General features: G+C 45.0%; 1 protein-coding gene across 2 annotated transcripts in view; it reads right to left on the reverse strand.

The window, feature by feature from the left end:
* Positions 1–17,609, reverse strand: part of LOC135548584 (mediator of RNA polymerase II transcription subunit 13-like) — a 119,347-nt gene that overhangs the window by 65,504 nt on the left and 36,234 nt on the right. The window lies entirely within an intron of this gene.

Raw genomic sequence — 17,609 nt, forward strand, 5'->3', positions numbered from 1 at the left:
TCCAGTGTTACACAGGAGCCAGCTAGCAGGCATAGTGCGTGCACGTCTTTTGATTGGATTACCAATATTGAGAGGCAGGTCCTATATGGGTAGGTCTCAGAACTAGGAAACTGAAATTGATCAACAAATTAATTTGAGTACTACTAAGCTGTTTTTTCAACCCACAATGGCGGAAGGAGAAGATATCGATTTGGTCGAGGATATAATTATAACGCCATTCTCAAGACAAACTTTTCAAGAAAAGTTAGACATTGTCAGGAGAGGTAGACGCCGACGCTACAAAGCCTGTCACAGGCGGGAAAGGGGTTCGTTCGCCACTTTCAATTATGGGCGCTATCAATGAGCACTGCAAACTGTACTGCTGGGAATGCCTATTATTTGCAAGTGATCAATTTGGTGTTTGGAGCCACACTGGCTTTGCAAACCTGAGTTGTCTAACCAAGGCAGCAACGAGACACCAAAGTACGGCTGGGCACTTACAAGCAATGGTGCTTTTGAAAACTTTTGGGGACACCCGAGTGGATCTACAGCTCAACGAACAAGCGCGCAGGGCAACGAAGCTGCACAATGAAAAGGTATTGTACTCTTCCCCTGCAATTCTCGGAATAAAGATGTCAATTTCAAGGTGACGCAACGCCTGGTTATACTGCGTTTCTGTCTAAATGTATAGTGTCTAGAGCCATGGCATCATAATGATGGTAATAAGAGGTGGATTAATTTGGGTGGGACTGTGTAGGACTTCACTGAAGGCCCAGGCCCCAGAACCACGGCACGCTACTGCTTTCGTGCCTTGTTGCAAACAGGATGAATGTTTTGGGCTTCATTTTCACTCTGTCAGTTAGGTTAGTATTGTGGAGTAACTACAATGTTGTTGATCAATCATCATTTTTATCCTATCACAGTCATTAAACTCTGTAACTGTTTTAAAGTCACCATTGGCTTCATGGTGAAATCCAGGAGCGGTTTCCTTCCTCTCAGGCAACTGAGTTAGGAAGGGCGCTTGGATCTTTGTAGTGACTGGGTTGATACACCATCCAAAGTTTAATTAATAACTTCACCATGCTCAAAGGGACATTCATAGTCGGCATTTGAATTTTGTTACCCATCTACCAATAGATGCCCCTTTTTGCGAGGCATTGGAAAACCTCCCTGGTCTTTGTGGTTGAATCTGCGTTTGAAATTTACTGCTCGACTAAGGGATCTTACAAATAATTGTATGTGTGGGGTACAGAGATGAGGTAGTCTTCAAAAATCATGATAAACACTATAATTGCACACAGAATGAGTCCGTGCAACTTATTATGTGACTTGTTAAGCATATTTTTACTCCTGAACTTATTTAGACTTGCATTAACAAAGGGGTTGAATACTTATTGACTAAAGACATTTCAGCTTTTCATTTTTAATTAATTTGTAAACATTTCAAAAAACATAATTCCACTTTGACATTATGGGGTATTGTGGTAGGCCAATGACAAAAATCTCAATTTAATACATTTTAAATTCAGGTTGTAACACAACAAAGTGTGTGTGTGTGTGTGTGTGTGTGTGTGTGTGTGTGTGTGTGTGTGTGTGTGTGTGTGTGTGTGTGTGTGTGTGTGTGTGTGTGTGTGTGGTGGTGGGGGGGCTAAAGGGGTGTGAATACTTTCCTAAAGCACTGTGCATATAGATTTCTCACACACAATCAAACTTGAGGTTAAACAGAAAATGAAATGGAAGTCAGAGGACAGAGGACAGAGAGAGAGAGAGAGAGAGAGAGAGAGAGAGAGAGAGAGAGAGAGAGAGAGAGAGAGAGAGAGAGAGAGAGAGAGGGATGCCACATTCCTCAGATGTTTGTTGGTCAGCAGTTCAATAAAAACGGGGCTTCCGTTTAGCTGCTGCACACTTCCTGACAACAAGTGGCTCTACCTTGGGCTGGGGCCCAGCACACACAACTCATAATCAAAGATACGATGAACTGTATAATCCCGCAGGGGAAGATAGTCACACACACGCACTAGCTCGCTCTGGGAGATTCTGCCTGGCACAGTGCTGCCTAATGCACAAGCTCTGATGACGAGAGTTGCTAACATTACCAGAGAGAGGGAGAGAGAAGGATGGAGAGAGATATGGGGAGAAGGGGAGGGCAGGATCCCCGAGCTCAGTCAAGAGGAAACACAGAGTGTGTGTGTGTGTTTGTAGGGGGGTGGGGCAGAGCTAAGGAGATGCTTCCAGAGTGATGTCATCTCCAACTACTGTCAGACCACCTGACCACTGCCAGCCAGGGAAGATTTTTTATTTTACTAGGCAAGTCAGTTAAGAACAAGTTCTTATTTACAATGACAGCCTAAAAAGGAACAGTGGGTTAACTGCCTTGTTCAGGGGGCAGAACAACAAATATTTACCTTGTCAGCTCAGGGATTCGATCCAGCAGCCTCTCAGTTACTGGCCCAATGCTCTAACCACTAGGCTACCAGCCGTCACCAAACTGGCACACACGCGCACACACACAGACGTGTGCATGACTGGCACAATACCCTCACATGCACAGTACACACAGACATTGCTATTGGCATCTACAGAATAGACACATGCAACTCAGTCATGAAAATAACCATAAGCAGCACACTAAACCATCTCTACAGACCCACACATTCACACACAGCCGAGCCATATTACTTTCTGCCACAAATAAAGATATGTCAGATTAGAGCTGTCAATGAGAGAGCTAAATAAAGAGGGAGAGGGGGAGGGAGAGGGCTGGAGAAAGAGAGAGAGGGAGAGAGCTACAGAGAGAGAGAGAGAGGGAGAGAGCTGGAGAAAGAGAGATAGGGAAAGATCTAGAGAAAGAGAGAGGGAGGGAGAGGGCTACAGAAAGAGAGGGAGGGAGAGAGCTGGAGAAAGAGAGAGAGTTGGAGAGAGAGAGAGAGAGAGGGAAAGAGGAGCTGGAGAAAGAGAGGGTGAGAGAGAGCTACAGAGAGAGAGGGGGGGAGAGCTGGAGAAAGAGAGAGAGAGTTGGAGAGAGAGAGGGAGAGAGCTGGAGAAGGAGAGAGAGAGAGAGGGAAAGAGGAGCTGGACAAAGAGAGGATGAGAGAGAGCTACAGAGAGAGAGGGGGGGAGAGCTGGAGAAAGAGAGAGAGAGTTGGAGAGAGAGAGAGAGAGAGAGGGAGAGAGCTGGAGAAAGAGAGAGGGAGGGAGAGGGCTACAGACAGAGAGGGAGGGAGAGAGCTACAGAGAGAGATAGGGAGAGAGCTGGAGAAAGAGAGAGCGTGAGAGAGCTACAGAGAGAGAGGGAGGGAGAGAGCTGGAGAAAGACAGAGAGTTGGAGAGAGAGAGAGAGAGAGAGGGAGTGAGCTGGAGAGAGAGAGAGAGAGAGAGAGAGAGAGAGAGAGAGAGAGAGCGAGGGAGAGGGCTACAGAAAGAAAGGGAGGGAGAGAGCTACAGAGAGAGAGATAGGGAGAGAGCTGGAGAGAGAGGGAGGGAGAGAGCTACAGAGAGAGAGAGAGAGAGAGAGAGTGAGGGAGCTGGAGAAAGAGAGGGAGGGAGAGGGCTACAGAAAGAGAGAGAGGGAGAGAGCTACAGAGAGAGAGATAGGGAGAGAGCTGGAGAGAGAGAGGGAGGGAGAGAGCTGGAGAGAGAGAGGGAGTGAGAGAGCTGGAGAGAGAGAGAGCAAGAGAAAGACACTACAGGAGAATTAGAAACCAGAGAAATCCAATTCACCCGAGATGTATCAGGGAGAGAGAAACAGTCCCAAACTGCACTGAATAATGGTTCTAGAAGTATGAGGGAGACAGTATTACAAGACTGGGACAGGCCTACTGCTTTGTGTTGGAGCATACATGGAAAAAGATGATGCTTCCAGACTAAAATCATTTATCAATCACTCTTCTGAATTTTTGTGAATGAATAAAAAATATAAATGTAAAAATACAGGGGTGTCCTGGTGTCTTTCTATGGTCTCTGCCTAGATGAGGTCGTGTGTATGTATCCCTATGGAGGAGAGAAGGGTTGTGGTTGTCTGTGTCTTATAGAGGATGGCTATACTAGAATTGTCCCCAGACAGACGGCGCTGTTTAATGAATGGCCAGGTCACTGTCTACCACTTCTCAGACACCTTGTCTTTGGCTCACAAGCACCACAAAACATACACACCCCAAAACAAACACATACACACACACTTTCTGTCTCCATTTTGCGCACGCACGCGCGCACGTGCGCACGCACGCACGCACGCACGCACACACACACACACACACACACACACACACACACACACACACACACACACACACACACACACACACACACACACACACACACACACACACACACACACACACAGCACTCCCAGGGCAAAGGAAAAGGAACTGTACAACAGAGCTTCCGCAAATCCTCAGTTCATTTTTGTCACCAGTTCCTTGTGTTCCATAGCCAGGGAGGGAGGAGGGGGGGGATAATGAGTAAGGATTTTCTTGGAAGAAGCAACATAAATTTACTGACCACTGCCTAGACTGAAGCTAATTCAGAGGAAACACACACACACACACACACACACACTGAGAACGAGGGGAGGGTGGGGGGCCTGACAGATGAACTTTGACGACTTCCTCAGAGTGAGAAGAGGAGAGAGGGATGGAATGGGAGGGGAGCCTGGTGGGGCTAGGAGCAGGCAGAGGAGAGGATGGAAGGAGATGGAGAGAATAGGAGGTAGAAGATACATGAATGGTGTAGCCTCTCTCTGTTCTGATGGGAGGGGACATGATCCATCCACAGATCTGTCTCCCTACCTGTCACCTGGTTACATGGTCCAACACTGCTGGTCTCACAGGAATTCCTGTAGCTATAGAGACTACTTGGGTGAAGCACGGGATGCGTTGATGAGTGTGAGTGTTGAGTGTGAGTGTGTGTGTTGATAGAAAATGGCATATGTATGTGTATGTATGTGTGTCTTTCAGGGGGGTTGGGTTAAAAGCAGAAGTCAAATTTTGGTTGGACCTAATTGACCAATAAAATTATATTAATCTAAATTCTAACGTGCTGTGAACATGTATGTTTGGTATTGTGTTATCTATGTAAACATGTGTGTTTGGCATTGTGTTGTCTATGTGAACATGTGTGTTTGGTATTGTGTTATCTATGTAAACATGTGTGTTTGGTATTGTGTTATCTATGTAAACATGTGTGTTTGGTATTGTGTTGTCTATGTGAACATGTGTGTTTGGTATTGTGTTATCTATGTAAACATGTGTGTTTGGTATTGTGTTATCTATGTAAACATGTGTGTTTGGTATTGTGTTGTCTATGTAAACATGTGTGTTTGGTATTGTGTTGTCTGTGTAAACATGTGTGTTTGACATTGTGTTGTCTATGTAAACATGTGTTTGGCATTGTGTTATCTATGTAAACATGTGTGTTTGGCATTGTGTTATCTATGTAAACATGTGTGTTTGGTATTGTGTTGTCTGTGTAAACATGTGTGTTTGACATTGTGTTGTCTATGTAAACATGTGTTTGGCATTGTGTTATCTATGTAAACATGTGTGTTTGGCATTGTGTTATCTATGTAAACATGTGTGTTTGGCATTGTGTTATCTATGTAAACATGTGTGTTTGACATTGTGTTGTCTATGTAAACATGTGTGTTTGGTATTGTGTTATCTATGTAAACATGTGTGTTTGGCATTGTGTTATCTATGTAAACATGTGTGTTTGACATTGTGTTGTCTATGTAAACATGTGTGTTTGGTATTGTGTTGTAAATGTGTGTTTATCTGCCTGTGAGTGTGTGTATATGTGTGTGTCTGTATCTACACATGCGTGTTGGGATGAGGGTATAAATGTAGCGCTTTAGCCCCAGACTGGAGGCAGTGTGTGTGTGTCTTTATCCTGCACTGTCCTACTTAACGCAGTGCTGCTCCCTGCTTCCGCCATCCACAGCACAGGACAGAAGGAGTCTCCCTCACCTCCCTACCTCCATCTGAGAGGGAGAGAGGAGGGGGAGAGAGTAAGAGCAAGAGAAAGAGAGGGGGAGGAGGGGGAGAGCAAGCAAAGAGGACTGTACGACCCAGGCATAACACACGTGCTAAAACTGGGACAATAAACCGAAAATTACCAACACTGACATTGCCTTCCTTTTGCTGAAGAACTTTCCTTAATTTTGCGACACAACGTTCCTGTAGATTATTCTAAAACCATTATTTGGTCCACAGTAAGTCTATGCATTATGTTGATTCGTGCTATGAAAGTATCTGCACGCCCCTGTTTCGCTGTTTGCTGATGTGTGAGCGAGCCACTCTCACTCCCGTACCCCACTGTGCAGCCAGAAGAGGGATGCATTCTGAGAAGAACAAGCATGTGACCGTTGTTCAAAATGCAATGCGAGGAAAAAGGCCGTTTTCAAAGCAACTACTGTTGTTCTCGTTACAGAGAAGAGAGTCACAGCTTTGTGTGAGTATATCCTTTATTTCTCACCTCTTAACATTGACTTCATGGCACCACTTTACAACTGGACTAGGCTGCAGTATGGTTCTCCATCTGCAGTGAATGAGCCTACATCAACAATGGAACGTTTTTCTGGGACATTAGCCTACACAATGTAGACTAATTTATTAATCTATCTCGCAACAATATCATATCTAGAGTTAGCAATCTAGCTAAGTGTCGTGACGACCCACTTCCTCAGGTGGTGAGGTGGTGAGTCAGGTGGTGAGTAATGTAGCCTGTAGTCCAACAAGCGCAAAGATGACGGCAAATTCTCTGAAGAGACAAAAATATATCGGATCATTCTGGATCCTATTTTGACAGGTAGGACATCAAAATATCAATATGTTAGATGAAATAGCTTCATGTTTTAATCACAAACTATCATCTCAGTTGTCTTGCCACTAGATATTTTCGTTCATATGACAATGTAAAGTAATTGTCCATTCAAAAAGTATATATATCGGTGTAGGCCTATTTATTGTTATTGAGCAAAATACCAACATTTATCACGATATGTATTTTTTCCCATATCACTCAGCTCTAGCAACTCACCCAGCTCTAGCATATCGCCCAGCTCTAGCAGCTCACCCAGCTCTAGCAACTCACCCAGCTCTAGCAACTCACCCAGCTCTAGCAACTCACTCAGCTCTAGCAGCTCACCCAGCTTTAGCAACTCACCCAGCTCTAGCAACTCACCCAGCTCTAGCAACTCACCCAGCTCTAGCAGCTCACCCAGCTCTAGCAACTCACCCAGCTCTAGCAACTCACCCAGCTCTAGCAACTCACTCAGCTCTAGCAGCTCACCCAGCTCTAGCAACTCACCCAGCTCTAGCAACTCACTCAGCTCTAGCAGCTCACCCAGCTCTAGCAGCTCACCCAGCTCTAGCAACTCACCCAGCTCTAGCAACTCACTCAGCTCTAGCAGCTCACCCAGCTCTAGCAACTCACCCAGCTCTAGCAACTCACCCAGCTCTAGCAACTCACTCAGCTCTAGCAGCTCACCCAGCTCTAGCAACTCACCCAGCTCTAGCATATCACCCAGCTCTAGCAACTCACCCAGCTCTAGCAGCTCACTCAGCTCTAGCAGCTCACCCAGCTCTAGCAACTCACCCAGCTCTAGCAACTCACCAAGCTCTAGCAACTCACCCAGCTCTAGCATATCACCCAGCTCTAGCAACTCACCCAGCTCTAGCAACTCACCCAGCTCTAGCAGCTCACCCAGCTCTAGCAACTCCCCCAGCTCTAGCAACTCACCCAGCTCCAGCAACTCACCCAGCTCTAGCAACTCACCCAGCTCTAGCAACTCACCCAGCTCTAGCAACTCCCGGCAAAATAATGTATCGCTGGGTCAATTTATCGCAATATGGATATCTGTCCATGTCACCTAGCTCTAACACATGCTATGCAGAAAGGGACACAGGCATATGCTCCAATGCATAACACACTGCATTGCATTAATTCATTGCCAGTCAGGCGAGCTGTTACATCAATCTGCTATAAATATAACAGAAGCCAGAATAAACTGAATGTCAACGCCTTCATGTGTCATTTAGTCAATTTATTGAACACTATGTTCAAAAGGATATGCTGAGATCAAGCAGAATTATCAAGCAAAATCTAGCAACATATCAAGCAATTTGTATAAATATTATTGAACATGGGCTAGGAGTTGACGTGTCTTAAAAGGGAGTTTCTGAGCTCTTTGAAAATGCGACCAATTAGGTCCTGGATCAACAAAACATAAACAAGTCTCTTTGAAGCTGACCAATAGAGGACAGGCATCCTCCTTCCCCTTGGAAACACGCGTTACCCATCCCGGGGTGCATCTCCCTGCTGCCATGACAACGAGGAGGTTCTCTCCCTTCCTCACTCTCCCTCCCTTTCAAATGGCTTCCGTTGCTTCCCCCTGCCCTGCCTCAACAGACAGTGCAGCATTGCTCTCCCTCTCTCAAACACATTCCAGGAGCAGAGTAGAGGTGCCTGCGGGTAATCCAGACCAGGTTTACAGACCAAAACAGGTCCTGGAACACACTCTCTCCCTGTCTCATGTCTGGAACTGACAGACAACACAAAGCAACCCAGAGCTGCTGGAATCTACTGTATACATTCTTCAAGTGGGAGGTCACATAAAATCAACCACTAACACAGACAGAAAAAGAGGGTGTGGGAGAAGCAAAGCCTAGATGGAATGAGAGAGAAGGAGGGGGGAGGGGGTGCACTGTGCATTAGCGTGTGAAAGAGCTGGAGAGAGGTGATGGAAGCATTTCAAACGAGCTGAGGTTTGGGTTTTGGGTTACGAACACAGACGAATGGCAACACAGGCGTCCAATGAGAGTCCTAGGTGACGCCACTCAGGCGTAACAGGGGGGGGGGCTGAGGAGTGACAGGCTAAATAGAGAACATAGCAACAGCAGTTTGGAGGACTTCTAGAGCTGAGAGTTGTCTGATGATTAGTGGGTATCAATGACCTGAGAATTGCACTACGCAACACACACTTCCTCTAAGGGTTTACTATTGGTCTGACTGACCTGGCTGAGGCAACTTAGCGACAGCAGTGGCCGACATGTTGGCTTTTCTCTACTTACAGGACCGCAGCACAACCACATTTGAAAGTGTGTGCGAGCAATAGGCTAAATGCTGTGCCACACGTTGGCAGCTGTAGCATCTTGTCTGACAGTGAGACGAAAAAGAGGAAGTCCCCATAGAGTGAAAGCGTGACTTTGCAGTCAGAGGCAGCCTGCTTTGCGTAAGATGTTAGATAATTATAGTGACTGGGAGAGTGTGACTTTGAATTGCAGCACGGTCAGCGTGACGACAGCATGGCATGGCCTACTACTCTAACAGGTTTACCCAGGTCATCTGAGAAAATAGTTTATTTGTATTCAACACAAGTGGAAGACTGAATAAACACTCTTACCTAACTATCACAGAGCACAGGAGATGGTAAACAACACTCGGACTGCCTTGTCTACCATTTATGCACTGATCTAGGATAAGTTGACACCTATGACAGTCAGGCTGCATTCAATTCGGAGTGAAGAAACTCAGCCATTCCTGGACCAGTTGTTAGGAGAACAGAAAAGTAATCTCACTTCTATGACCCACTGGGGCAGTGGGATATTATGATTGGAAATGATGCAAAGTGTGTGACAAGATGAAAGGTATCGCCACCCTGGTGGATGGAGGTTCCCTGGGGGAGAAACAGCCCTCTACGATGGCTCCTCTGGGACAAACCTAAATGGCTCCATGATGAAAAACCCACAGAGGTGGGAGACTTGGAGCTGGCCACTGGGGAGGGAAAGCAAAGAGCTCCTTCTCTCTGTCTTAACACTAACCTGAGCAGCAGCTAAGCACTGTGTGTACCTAACAGACTAACATCTCAAACAACAGTCTTTTCTCTTAAATAGAAAAGATAATAAGCGACCTGAAGTGTAGTTAAAAACTGTACAAGACCACCTCTTTAAGAACATTATCCCCCAGATAGACAAGCTGTTCTGACAGGGCACAACATTAAAACACCATGTGCTGGGCCTCCCGAGTGGCTCAGCGGTCTAAGGCACTGCTTCGCAGGGGTTCGATCCCAGGCTGTGTCATAACCGGCCATGACCGGGAGTCCCATAGGGCGGCACACAATTGGCCCAGTATCGTCCGGGATAGGGGATGGTTTGGTCGGGGGAGGCTTTACTTGACTCATTGTGTTCTAGCGACTCCTTGTGGCGGGCCGGGCACCTGCAGGCTGACATCAGTCATCAGTTGAGCGGTGTTTCCTCCGACACATTGGTGCGGCTGGCTTCTGGATTAAGCAGTGGGTGTTAAGAAGGGTGGTTTGGTGGGTGATGTTTCGGAGGACGCATGACTCGACCTTCGCCTCACCCAAGCCTGTTGAGGAGTTGCAGCGATGGCATTATGTTTAGCAGTGTGGTTAAGGTTAAGGTTCAAATCTGATTTCATGACTGTGGCTGTGCCAGCTCGCGACCCAAGAACAAGATTCATGACAAAAAACGCTAACCTGCTATTGAATCATTTTCAAAGGAAAGCGAAAACAAGCAATTCTTATTGGACAAGTCAAGGTAGTCCCTCCCTGTTCCAGTTCTGTTTATTCCGTTTGGTGTCTAATGAATACAACCCCGGCCTCCGCGGCGGCCTGGCCGGAAGAGGAACAAAGTCCTGAGTGAAGAACAACAACAACATCCTAAGGAGAACATGGCTGGTTTCTTTCTTGGTAGCTGTAGATCTATTTATACCCTGTCCCCGTCTCTGTGTAGCACAGGGAGCGGAGACTGGAGAGAGAGAGGGCTTGGCTTGGCTGGCTGTGAATTCCAGGGCTGACTGAGGAAACCTCATTGTTCCTTTTCCTCGACTGGGGCCTGGGTCTTCTCAGCCTGCAGAAATAGAGAGAGAGCAGGGCTGCCGTGTGGCCACCACACTAGTCTAAGGGTATTAGTATGATTATTAGTTATATGAAATTAAGCCATGGTGTTCCCATACAAGCAATTAAAACGTTGTGCTTTTTGGTAACAAAGAGGGGATATTTCAGGGGCTTTAAAAAGACTGTCTGGGATGGAACCTCTGATGTGATCATCAACAGCCATCAAATGAAAATCAAAACAACCATCAGATAATAAACTATGGATGTTACCACAGTAGCACTGAATGGGTGTGAAACAACTAACCATAGAACCAAACATCAGATAATAAACTATTGATGTTACCACAGTAGCACTGAATGGGTGTGAAACAACTAACCATAGAACCAACCATCAGATAATAAACTATGGATGTTACCACAGTAGCACTGAATGGGTGTGAAACAACTAACCATAGAACCAAACATCAGATAATAAACTATGGATGTTACCACAGTAGCACTGAATGGGTGTGAAACAACTAAGCATAGAACCAAGCATCACCATCCTGTGGCCCTAACCAGCCAGCTAGCCAGTAGCTCTCAGCTTTCACAATGCTGCCTGCCTGTCACCCGACTGCTGTCCTGGGGTTTCTGGCAACAACATGTGAGACATTTAGCTAGTACAAAAACACACAATGCCATGGGATGACTGCACTGTGACACCACGTTGAGCCGGAACAGAGCTCCTGTCTCCCCTAGCTAGTTAGTTAGGGTCTCTTATCAATCATTCCTCATTTGCCTTTCAATCCCTGCTCTGGGCTGCTCACCACAACACACTGACTGCCATTTTTCTCATTAGGGTGTTATTTAATCTGCACACGCTTCAACTCAGAAATACATAAGCGATATTCAGGCCGCCTACCTGAATATCGATGCTGGGTACAGTGCGCAGTTTCACTAGGCTACTGATATTGCCTGGGGTTGGCTCCGCATGCAAAATGACTTGCAGATCATTGACTGTCGACACAGTTACATGCAGTTCGGGACAGACGGAGAGGAAGTTGTCATAAACGATGAGGTATTTTTAGTCCATTCTCTGACTGATGCATGCTATCTCTGGATTGGTTTGGGGTGTGTAGACACAATCGAACGCTTTAAACCGATCAATATTAATGGATTTGTCATACGCATCGGCGGTTTTAGGGCTTCAGAATTCTATCATTTTCAAACTCAAATGGCAGGGAACATTCGGGGTCCTTTCTGTATGAAAGTCGCTCAAATAACAGCCAACACTTGTCCCTGTTGATATCCTATAGCTGGTCTTGATTTGTTGAAATTAAACAACAAAGCAACTGATTTGTTTTCCTCCCTGTTTCAACAGCCTCACAAAACTGTCTTCAGCAAATTCTCTTCTAACCAGTAATGCATGAATTATTTTCAATTTCACTGTGGCCTTTGAATAGTGTTAGTTAAAACAGAGCGACACAAACATTTGCCACCGCTCTATTGATTTCAAATTGAGACCGACATGAGTGATTAACAAAGTAGTGTTGTGTTTAACTTTCTGCGTCGGCAACCCACTTGAAACAAAATGCAACAATCCAAAATGATTCAACAAGTTGTCCTCTAACCAGTGATATAGAGAACCAGTCAAAAGTTTGGACACACCTACTTATTCAAGGATTTTTCTTCATTTTACTATTTACTGTAGAATAATAGTGAAGAGATCAAAACTATGAAATATTTGAGATTCTTCAAAGTAGCCACCCTTTGCCTTGATGAAATCTTTGCACACTCTTGGCATTCTCTCAACCAGCTTCATGAGGTAGTCACCTGGAATGCATTTCAATTAACAGGTGTGCCTTGTTAAACGTTAATTTGTGGAATTTCTTTCCTTCTTAATGTGTTTGAGCCAATCAGTTGTGTTGTGACAAGGTAGAGTTGGTATACAGAAGATATCCCTATTTGGGAGAAGACCAAGTCCATATTATGGCAAGAACAGCTCAAATAAGCAAAGAGAAATGACAGTCCATTATTACTTTAATACATGAAGGTCTGTCAATGTGGAAAATTTCAAGAACTTTGAAAGTTTCTTCAAGTGCAGTGGCAATAACCATCAAGCGCTATGATGAAACTGGCTCTCATGAGGACCGCCACAGGAAAGGAAGACCCGGAGTTACCTCTGCTGCAGAGGATAAGTTTATTAGAGTTAACTGAATCTCAGACTGCAGCCCAAATAAATGCTTCACAGAGTTCAAGTAACAGACACATCTCAACATCAACTGTCCAGAGGAGACTGCGTGAATTAGGCCTTCATGGTCAAATTCCTGCAAAGATACCACTACTACAGGACACACCAATAATAAGAAGAGACTTGCTGGGGCCAAGAAACACGAGCAATGAACTTTAGACTGGTGGAAATCTGTCCTTTGGTGTGATGAGTCCAAATGAGAGATTTTGTTTTGATTTGCGCTTAGTGGGACTATCATTTGTTTTTCAACAGGACAATGACCCACCACACCTCCAGGCTGTGTAAGGGCTATTTGACCAAGAAGCAGAGTGGTGGAGTGCTGCATCAGATGACCTGGCTTCCACAATCACCCGACTTCAACCCAATTGAGATGGTTTGCGATGAGATGGACCGCAGTGTGAAGGAAAAAGCAGCCAAGAAGTGCTGAGCATATGTGTTGTGTGAACTCCTTCAAGAGTGTTGGAAAATCATTCCAGGGGAAGCTGGTTGAGAGAATGCCAAGAGTGTGCAAAGCTGTCATCAAGGCAAAGGGTGGCTACTTTGAAGAATCTCAAATATTAAATATTTACATTTGTTTAACACTTTTTTGATAACTACATGATTCCATATGTGTTATTTCATTGTGTTGATGTCTTCACTATTATTCTACAATGTTGAAAATAGTAAAAAATAAAGAAAAATCCTTAGTAGGTATTTGCAAACTTTTGACTGGTACTGTACATATTATTCAAAGATTCTGTGTTTTTTTTCCAGTAAGGTCAGTTTGAACAGGACTTGTAAACCGGGTCCCCCTCGTTCTATACATTTCAACGTGATATCAATATGAGCGATTGACAAAAAAGGGTTTCTATGTCGGCGACCCCCAAATCAAAATTAATCATTCCAAAATGTAGCTTGTTGTCTTCAGCAGATATTTCCAGTTTACATGTGGTTTTGAGTTGTGTTAGTTTCAGCTGTGCCTACAACCTGACTTCCCCCCCTTACCAATATTTATTTATTGAATTATTTATTTAACTAGGCTAGTCCAGTTAAGGACAAATTCTTATTTACAATGACGGCCTACCCCTGGTCAAACCCTAACCCAGACGAAGCTGGGCCAATTGTGCACCCCCATACAGCCTGGAATTTAACCAGGGTCTGTAGTGACGCCTCTAGCAATGATATGCAGTGCCTTAGACCGCTGCGCCACTCGGGAGCCCAATATGAGTGATTAATTGCTATTTGTCAAAACAACAGGGTTTTTGGTGCATATGCAGTTCATAAGGTGCTTGTTTAAAACAAATACAAGTAATGTGATTACTAGTTTAGCACATGTATGTGTAGGTAGTACATTTTATGTTTATGTTTTCAATATATCACAAACTGTTTATTGATTTGGAAACTTCAAAATTGTGTTTTGACATTGGGGTGTTTATCCAAATGTATTGTCAACGGGAAGCAGTAACAGCATAATTTTCTACTTATGTTTTAGGTATATAAATTGAATTTTCCACATTCATTTCCATTCGTATTCTACTTAATTGGGTAAGACCTGCTGAATGAGTCCAAAAACATGATGTGATTGATTTATTTTGATGATCAACCAGAAAAGAAAAGAAAATGTTTTGACTTGCCTACAATAAGGCACATACAGTATATTTAGCAAAAACAAACAAGATAAACCTTTCTCATCTGCTATAACAATACAGTGACTTAAAAAATGAGATACAAATGGCTACAAATTAGCTAGCTGGTCAGCTGACAGGCAAAATGTGGCTAACAGTAGTGTCTTAGCTAGTGCATCCAATAGATATATTGTAAAAATAAAAAAAATAAAAAAATTCAAAACGAGTGCATAAAATCCTGCACAATGACAAAAATATGACTACAACATTGACAACTTCATCAGGAAACACAAGGAAACAAATACTGTACTCACAGTTATTGCATTCACGCACAGTGAAGGATAAAACCATTAGAATAATAATGTTCTAAAGAGATTCTATGCACAACCACAGGCAGCGAACTGAACTTGGTAGTTAATTAACACTGCAAGCATGTGCTAGCGGTAACCTCATCAGTCAGTCTTAAGGGTCCAATAGGATTACTTTAAATTCCTAATAGGAAAAAAGTAGTCAAATTAAATCATTTTTTTTTTGTCACATACACATGGTTAGCAGATGTTAATACGATTGTAGCTAAATGCTTGTGCTTCTAGTTCTGACAGTGCAGTAATATAACAAGTAATTTAACAATTACACAACAACTACCTAATACACACAAATCTAAAGGGGTGAATGAGAATATTCACATGTAACGATATGGATGAGTGATGGCCGAGCGGCATAGGCAAGGTGCAATTGAGGGTATAAAATATAGTATATACATGTGATATGAGTAATGTAAGATATGTAAACATTATTCAAGTGGCATTACTTATCCAAGTAGTCTAATAGGATTCCAATAGGTGATACAGGTGACACAATATCCCATAGGATCACTTTTGATTTCCAATAGGAAAAAGGTAGTCCAATAGGATTCTGATAGAAGTGTTACAAAATCCTATAGGATTGTGAGAATTCTATAGGATTCTATTGAACAAATCACTAATCCTACAAGATATTTTGACTAGGGTAGCGAGGAGCACCAAGTGTCACCACCTCGGTTGTTTACTCCTCAGCAGCTGTGTGCCTCCTTCGCTTATCAGAGGCCAGACACTGACAGAGACAAATCCTCCCCACCAGATAGAGGGGACGGCTCAGTCACTGCTGCGGCTCAGCAACACATTTCCAGGAAGTACAGCCAACAGGGTAGAAAGAACGGGTCTGTAGCGCTGCTCTCCAATTCAAAACCTTCACAACTTTATTTAACCAACGCAGAATACACACTTCTCTATGGGGACAGAGTGGGCATTGGGCTCAGGACTAAATCTACCTGGAAAGGGAGTAATAAGAGAGGGGTACTTATCTGATTGATTAATAGAGCACAGCACCCAAGTGTAAATGAGGCACAAATCAGACGTTCTTGAACTATTAATAGATGTATTCAATCGATCTTTATTCTATCCTTCATTGAGCTACTACAACACCAGTGGTAGAGGGGAAGGAAGAAGGAGAGAACTGGAGGAGTGTCGACACTGGGAGAGGGGAACGAAGAAGGAGAGAACTGGAGGACTGTTGACACTGGGAGAGGGGAAGGAAGAAGGAGAGAACTGGAGGAGTGTTGACACTGGGAGAGGGGAAGGAAGAAGGAGAGAACTGGAGGACTGTTGACACTGGGAGAGGGGAAGGAAGAAGGAGAGAACTGGAGGAGTGTCGACACTGGGAGAGGGGAAGGAAGAAGGAGAGAACTGGAGGAGTGTTGACACTGGGAGAGGGGAAGGAAGAAGGAGAGAACTGGAGGAGTGTCGACACTGGGAGAGGGGAAGGAAGAAAGAGAGAACTGGAGGACTGTTGACACTGGGAGAGGGGAAGGAAGAAAGAGAGAACTGGAGGAGTGTCGACACTGGGAGAGGGGAAGGAAGGAGAGAACTGGAGGAGTGTTGACACTGGGAGAGGGGAAGGAAGAAGGAGAGAACTGGAGGAGTGTTGACACTGGGAGAGGGGAAGGAAGAAGGAGAGAACTGGAGGAGTGTTGACACTGGGAAAGGGGAAGGAAGAAGGAGAGAACTGGAGGAGTGTTGACACTGGGAGAGGGGAAGGAAGAAGGAGAGAACTGGAAGACTGTTGACACTGGGAGAGGGGAAGGAAGAAGGAGAGAACTGGAGGAGTGTTGACACTGGGAGAGGGGAAGGAAGAAGGAGAGAACTGGAGGAGTGTTGACACTGGGAGAGGGGAAGGAAGAAGGAGAGAACTGGAGGAGTGTTGACACTGGGAGAGGGGAAGGAAGAAGGAGAGAACTGGAGGAGTGTTCGACACTGGGAGAGGGGAACGAAGAAGGAGAGAACTGGAGAACTGTTGACACTGGGAGAGGGGAAGGAAGAAGGAGAGAACTGGAGGAGTGTTGACACTGGGAGAGGGGAAGGAAGAAGGAGAGAACTGGAGGAGTGTTGACACTGGGAGAGGGGAAGGAAGAAGGAGAGAACTGGAGGAGTGTCGACACTGGGAGAGGGGAAGGAAGAAGGAGAGAACTGGAGGAGTGTTGACACTGGGAGAGGGGAAGGAAGAAGGAGAGAACTGGAGGAGTGTCGACACTGGGAGAGGGGAAGGAAGAAGGAGAGAACTGGAAGACTGTTGACACTGGGAGAGGGGAAGGAAGAAGGAGAGAACTGGAGGAGTGTTGACACTGGGAGAGGGGAAGGAAGAAGGAGAGAACTGGAGGACTGTTGACACTGGGAGAGGGGAAGGAAGAAGGAGAGAACTGGAGGAGTGGAGGAGTGTTGACACTGGGAGAGGGGAAGGAAGAAGGAGAGAACTGGAGGACTGTTGACACTGGGAGAGGGGAAGGAAGGAGAGAACCTGAGGACTGTTGACACTGGGAGAGGGGAAGGAAGAAGGAGAGAACTGGAGAACTGTTGACACTGGGAGAGGGGAAGGAAGAAGGAGAGAACTGGAGGAGTGTTGACACTGG

This window comes from Oncorhynchus masou, chromosome 11 (genome assembly GCF_036934945.1).
Source record: "Oncorhynchus masou masou isolate Uvic2021 chromosome 11, UVic_Omas_1.1, whole genome shotgun sequence".
In the NCBI taxonomy this organism is placed as follows: domain Eukaryota; kingdom Metazoa; phylum Chordata; class Actinopteri; order Salmoniformes; family Salmonidae; genus Oncorhynchus; species Oncorhynchus masou.